Genomic DNA, 7,403 nt, shown 5'->3' with positions numbered 1-7,403 from the left:
ATGGACTGACTCAAGTGTGGCAACTGTAGTGAGGTTGGCCCAGGATTGGGCAGTGTTTCATTCTGCTGACATAAAGTCACTATGGGTAGGTACCGACTCGATGGCACCTAACAACAACAACAACCAGTTTTTCTACAAATGAGTCTAAGTAAGTGTTTCCAGACCTGCAAAACAATATACACACAAGTCTTTAATGCTGAATAATCTTGCTCTTGTGCTTTAGATTGGCTTAATTAAAATTATTTGAAGTAAAACTTAAGTTGAAGCTCTCACGCAAAAAAAAAAAAAATGAAGTACTAATCATTTGAATCATTGCTCTTGTTTTATTTTGGAGGGGGAAGTAGAGACAAGAATATTATCAGATAAACAGTTTATAGAAATTTGAGGCTGTTCAGGGGGCAGCAAATTGTATTTAGGAAACATTTTTATTGGTGGCTTGTTGCTAGTTTACAAGTACTAAAATGTATTCTAGATAAGTTGCTCACTTATGAAGTTTTTATATTTGGCATTTCCAAAGATGTAAAAAAGCTTGATTTGCAAAGACAAGGCATCTCTCATCGTTATACAGATTGGGAGACAAGATAAGTCAAAAGTAGCATACAGTTTGTTTCCAATTCTGATTTTTTTGAAAATCTCCAAATGTTTCTGACTAAACTATGTAGGCTGTTGTTGTTGTTGTTAAGTGCCGTCAAATCAGTTCTGACTCATAGCAACTCTATATAGGGTTTCCGAGGGTTTTTCAAATCTTTGTTGGAGCAGAAATCCTTGTTTCTCTCCTGCAGAGTGGCTGGGCTGGTGGTTTTGAATAGCTGACCTTGTGGTTCTCAGCCCAGTGCTGATCATAAGCAGCCTAAAATCCCAACGTTTGTAAATGACCCAAGGTTAATTCTGGTCACCTAGACTTTCTAGCAAGAGTCAACTTTTGTATTTGACTCTGCCAACAATCGTTAAGTGCCGTCGAGTCAGTTCAACTCATAGTGCCCCTGTATAGGATTTCCGAGGAGTGGCTGGTGGGTTTGAACTGACAACCCCATGGTTACCAGTCCAGCGCTTATCCTACAGTGCCATGCCAGGATATAAGCCAATAATCTCTTGACCTAACACATAATGTAACCATCTTCAGAGTAGAGCTTGCTTGGACTTTAAGGAGCTGAATATAGTCAGCGAGCGGCTTAGTATCTTTGAAGCCTCAGAAATCCAGGATAACTTTTTTTTTGTTTAAGCTGGCTTGTGTGGTTGGAGGAGGGCACAAATGGTGTTAGCTTTCAACCAGTGCACGTGAACATTGGGATGCATGAGAATCATCTTCTGTTCTGAAGTGGAACATAGGCAGGCGGTGTCTAACAGCTCCCCAAGAGACTAATGTCCCCCAAGCCTGGGCAACTCCCTTTAGACTGTTTATCCAGGTGGAGGAGACCTTACAATTTAGTTGGGAGTGGTGGATAGGGTAATATGAATAACATATTATTTCTCCCTTCTAGAAATATGACGTCTTGTTTTGCTTTGCTTTAAGCACAGCATCGCTTACCTGTACATATACATATAATGTGAAAAAAGCTTATTGAGGCTCTCTGCCAGTACTTTACCAAATTACATTAGCTAATTCCCATCAAATCATATGAGATGGATATTATCCCAGTTTGTAGATGAGGAAGCGAAGACAGAAATATTCATTAACTTGCCCCAGGTCCCACAGCTAATAAGTGGCAGAGCAAGAACTTGAGCTCAAGTCTCACTCCAATTCTTAAGCCCTTTATTAAACCATGAAGCACCAAAGAACTTTAAAAATACCATTTACCTACAGTTTTGATGCACAATGAAAACTCTGTTGATCTGCCGAATAAATGATTTCTCTGCCAGCTCTCTTTAAACTGTCACCACCACCACCACCTGCACCAAGAGATTCACCAATGAAAGTCCCAGAAAACCTAAAAGAACCTTGAATGACAGTAGCCCCCTTGTCCTTAGGACCTCCCAAACTAAGAAACCACAATCTGGAATGTTAACCTTTGGCAAACTTGGAATCCCTGGCTATAGAGATTTACAGATAGTGTCCGTTTCTAGTGCATTATTGTGTACTTACTCTAACAATACCCCCTTGGATCTACTGTTTTGTAGCCAGTGACACAAAAAGAATGGGCACAGAGCTAATCCGTCTATTTATTAAATGTACAGTAAATACTGGTGCCATACTGGACGTTGGGGACTACAGCCCAAGTTTGTCCATTAGACTTAACACCATTCCGATTGTTTCTCTTCCTTGGGTATCCAGAAATGGGTAAGAGTTTTGAGCTCTTGCTCCATACTATTGTAAAAGGTACAGCCTTTTTCCAGGTACAGCCATTTTCCAGGTACAGCCAAGCGAACTTGGAAGGAACACGGCGCTCTGTGCCCGGAAGACGTACATAGCCAGAGTTGGATATTGTCCAATATCTTGCTCTGATCTCCTCCTCTTCTTTTTTAGATGCCATCAACCAAGGGGTGTTTAGGAATGTGTTAATTATTCCCAGGAGAAATTGGCCAGGATTACCTAGTAATGACTAATGACGCTGTCATTTGCCATTCCTTCCCGCTGTTTAATAATGCCTTCCAAAGAGCACTTTATGAAGATGGATCTTATTGTAATGCTGTACCCAAGAAACTGGCATCATATCAATGAAAACAGAGGCCTGCTTATTTTGCATGCCACTCTATTTTTCATTATACTTCACAATAACTTGTTATTAAATGAAAATGAATTTGCCATTAGAGACTAGATACTATTTAATAACTGTTCAGCAATGTTTCATGATTTTAATTTTTTTTTCTTTCTTTTGGGTAACTAATGCAGTAGTTATGTGAGTTAATCTAATTGTGGATTAGGTGAGTTTGGACTTCCTGTGAACGATCTTAAACGTTTCATGGAAATTGGCCATAAAAACGGTGATGGGGAAGACAGTATCTCACAAGAAGGAGGTTAGCACAGGAAAGATGAAGGTAGTAGAAGACACAGGGAGGAGTGCAAGAACTGGCTTGACAGCACTTAACAACAACAATAATGTTTGTGCTACATGTCCAATGCAGAGCTGCATGTCTCTCATGCCTTCTCTTGAAACTGTATCCAAACTCCCCAAGGAATCAGTCAGCCCAGGATTTTTTGACACCAGATAATTGGTCACTTCCATTCATTTCAATTAAATTGTGCACTTGAAAATGACCAAGTGTTTATGAATTATAAATATCATCAAAGCTCAGGTGCATGTCAATAATTAACAATCCTTCACCTACATTTTTACAGATTCAAAGCTGAATGAATGCTTTTAACATAATCTTTCTTAGCATTTTTTTTGTTTTAATCAACTGTATCAGGATTGGGTTATTGCATTACAAACACATGGTTTTCAAAGATGGAGAGCTCATTGTGTACGTACAATCATTTTCTACACAGCTGGTGTGGTGCAATAGAATATGCACTGGACTGCTAATTGAAAGCAGTTCAAACTCACCAACAGCTCTTCAGAAACCCTATAGAGGGTAGATATGAGTCAGAACCAATTCCAGGGCACTTAGCAACAACAATAATCCAGCTTTGGCAACTGGCTGGCAAATCTGAAGAAGTAGTGACTCCAAAAAAAGGTATAAATTACATACTCTCTTAGCGGACTTACTGAGATTTCTGTGTGATATTTTGTATAAATAACTATTCCTTCTGAACAGTGAAATACAGTGAGCACACTTTTAAAACCTGTTTTCTTGCTGTTGTTGTTGCTAGATGTAGGTGACTCTGCCTCTTGGTGACTCCGTGTGTTACAGAGTAGGACTACTGCATTTCTAGGCTAGAATCTTTATGGAAGAAGATTGCCAGATCTTGTCTTCTGCGAAGTAGCTGGGTGGATTTGAACTGACAACCCTTGGGTTAGCAGTTGAGCACAAACCATTTGCACCACCTAGGGACCTTTGTGTTTCCTTAAACAGAAGCAAATATTGATGGCTTCCTTGATTTCTTCATTTGAGTTCCTCCAAAAGCACCTCATGAGACACGGGTACTTGTCTAACTTCTTTCTTCTCTCTCATTAACATGTTCCAACCCCAATGCTCCACAACTTGTCTGTCAGTTTGTTGTTCTGTGGTGGACAGGTTTCAGCTGAGCTTCCAGATTAAGACAGACTAGGAAGAAGGAGAGGTGAACTACTTCTAAACGGTTTGTTGTTATTGTTAAGTGCCATGGAGTCAGTTCTGACCCATAATGACTCTGTATGAAGTTTCCAAGGAGCAGCTGGTAAGTTTGAACCCCTGACCTTGCAGTTTAAATGACTTTGCAGTCCAGCACATTAACCCACAGTGCCACACCAGGACTCTTCTAAAGGGTTAGCCACTGGAAACCTTATGAATGCCAGGTGAACATTGTCTGATAGCATACCAGAAGATGTCCCCCTCAGATTGGATGACACTCAAAATACAAGTTGGGAAGTGCAGTCAGAAGAAGGAATGACAGAACATTTACCATCTCGACTTCTTCAGCCAAAGGCACTGAAGACTGTTATGATTTAGTGACAATACACTAGGATAAGATTGAAGAAGATTGGGCTCAAGGCTATACGTTCTGTTGATAGCTGAATGACCTTAGTCTCTAAAGAGAGGAATCACTAAGCAGAACGGCAGGGATTTTGTGCTCAGTAGTTCAGAGACTCCCAGGCAGTCTACAGACTGTGTCAAAAGGTGTGGAATCTCTCATATGGACAGACTGGATTCGTTACAAATTTACCAGGTCAAGAATTCCTGTTAAAGTGTTTCAATCTTCAGCTGCAAATCATGAAAAATACCATGGAGATCCACAAAACCCTCATAAACTGCATATTGCTACCAGGATTAAAGTACAAAAAGATGTACATACTCCTCAAATTCACAAAAACATCCCTTCAGTGAATGCAAAACTGAAAGCGGTTAAACATTTGATAAGAATCCAGCCACTGAAGCTGCCACAAGTGCCTCAAGAGCACTGGGGAGTTACTGGTGTGTGGAACCTCAAACCTATGGAGCAGGAAGGAATTCAGTCCAAATGCCAGAGCAGGTTTAGAATGGAAAAGATGTCAATCATTTTTATCGGAAGATGGTAAAAAAATGTTTTCATTAAAACACATTTTAAGTGCAAAAAAAAAAAAAAAAAAAATACAACTTGGGGAGGAGCTGCCTCCTCAAAGCATCATTTGGTTTGATGGATCTGGATGGAGCAAATCCTTCCAGATCTTCATTTGTTAATGGGTTACAACACAAAATGAGAAGAAACAATTGCAAACATTCATTAATAATCAGAATGTGGAATGTACTCAGTGTGAATTGAAGAAAATTGGAAGTCATAAAAAATGAAATAGAACATACAATGACCAATATCCTAGGCATTAGTGAGCTGAAATGTCCTGGAATTAATAGTTTTGATTCAGACAGTCTTACTGTTTTCTACGTCAGAAACAACGGAGAGGACTGATGTCACATTCAATATCAAAAAGAGTATTTCAAGTTCTGTCTTGAAGTACAGTGCTGTCTCTGATAAGACACTATCCACATGCCTACTAGGAAGAACAGTTAATACCACAATGATTCAAACTTGCATATTAACCACTAAAGCCAAAGATGATGAAATTGAAGAAGTTTACAAACTTCCTCAGTCTGAAACTGGTCAAACATGCAGTCAAGATACTTTGATAATTACTAGTGATTAGAATGTGAAAGTTGGAAAAGATGGCCTTGGTGATAGAGATGGTGCTGAAGAAGTCATGATAGAATTTTGCAAAATCAATGACTTATTCACTTAAGATACATTTTTCAGCAACATTAAGTGCCATCAAGTTGGTTCTGATTCATAGCAACCCTATAAAGGGTTTCCAAGGCTTTAAACCTTTACAGGAGCGAAAAGCCTCATCTTCCTCCCATGGAGCAGCTGGCGAACTCCAAGCGCACAACCTGTGGTTTGCAATCCAGTGCTTATCACATGGAGTCACAGCTCCCTTTCAACAATGTCGATAGAACTATGCACATGGAATTCACTAGATGGAATACACAGGACTACATTTGTGTGAAGAGATGATGGAGAAGGTCTAGATCATCAACCAAAGAAGACCAGGGCAGATTGTGAAACAGATCATCAATTGCTCATATGCAAGTTCAGAATGAAGCTGAATGAAATTAAAATAAATCCGCAAAAGCCAGAATATAACCTTGATATGTGGTGGTGGTGGCTATGTGCCATGGAGTCGGAACCGACTCATAGCGACCCTGTACAGGGTTTCCAAGGCTGTAAATCTTTATGGGAGCAGAAAGCCTCATCTTTCTCCCACGGAACAGCTGGTAGTTTCAAATTGCTAACCTTGAGGTTCGCAGTCCGATTCGTCACCACTATGCTACCAGAGCTCCCTAACCTTGATATATTCCAAAAGAGGATGTGGAATGAGGAATATCATTGCTGATATCAGATGGATCTTTGCTGAAAGCAAAGAATACCAGAAAGAAGCTCACTTGTGCTTTATTGACTATTCAAAGTTATTCAATTGTGTGGATCATAACAAATTATGGGTAACCCATGCACAGGATGGGTATTTCAGAACACTTAATTATGCTTAAGAGGAACCTGCACAGAGATCAAGAGACAGTTCTTCCACTAGAATAAGAGGATACTGAGTGATTTAAAATCAAGAAAGGTGTGTGTATCAGAGTTGTTCCTTTCACCATACTTATTCACTCTGAATGCTGAGCAAATAGTAAGCAAAGCTGGAATGACGAAAAACATGGCATCAGTATTGGAGGAAGAATCATTAACCACCTGATATATGCATTTGACACAACCTTGCTTACTGGAAGCAAAGAGAAGATGAAATACTTACTGATAAAAATCAAAGCCTTGGAGACCAAACAAGTTGGCGGATCCGGTAGAAGTGCAGTGAGGAGTTCCATCAGCAACAATACAGAATAGTAGACCAAGCAGACTCAGGGGATGGTGCCAGAATTCTGAACCACACATAAAGGAATATTTAGAAGTTTGGAAGGCTAACAGCTAGGGAAATTTGTAGCAGAAGCAAAAAATTCATTGCTTTTTATTTCAAGACACTCAGCTACTCCTGGAGGCACCATCTTGGGAGAGACAAAGCAGGGGAGCAATCAGAGCAGCAATGGACACCTGAGAGAACCACAGAGATAAAGGTGTGGACATTCTTTTATTTATTTATTTATTTATTTATTTATTTATATCTGTTCATTGGTCTTTCACTGTCTGTGCACCTCTATTCTGGTGACTAGAAGGGGTGCCTGAGTGAGTGGATACCCAACCCCAACCACTGGAGGGTTCTACTTCACATGAACACAGATCTCCTCAAAATTTAAAGAGACAGTTTCCACTTAAAACTAAATTGCAGGGCAAAATGGCCACAGCC

General features: G+C 39.8%; 1 pseudogene; it reads left to right on the top strand.

Moving 5' to 3' along the window:
• LOC102828441 overlaps positions 1–5,096 on the top strand; it is a 57,498-nt pseudogene extending 52,402 nt beyond the window's left edge.
• The last annotated feature ends 2,307 nt before the right edge of the window (positions 5,097–7,403 follow it).

The sequence above is a fragment of the Chrysochloris asiatica genome, unplaced genomic scaffold (genome assembly GCF_000296735.1).
Source record: "Chrysochloris asiatica unplaced genomic scaffold, ChrAsi1.0 scaffold00115, whole genome shotgun sequence".
Taxonomy (NCBI): Eukaryota; Metazoa; Chordata; class Mammalia; order Afrosoricida; family Chrysochloridae; genus Chrysochloris; species Chrysochloris asiatica.
Note: the sequence above shows the minus strand (reverse complement) of the source record. Positions and strands in the feature narration are given on the sequence as shown.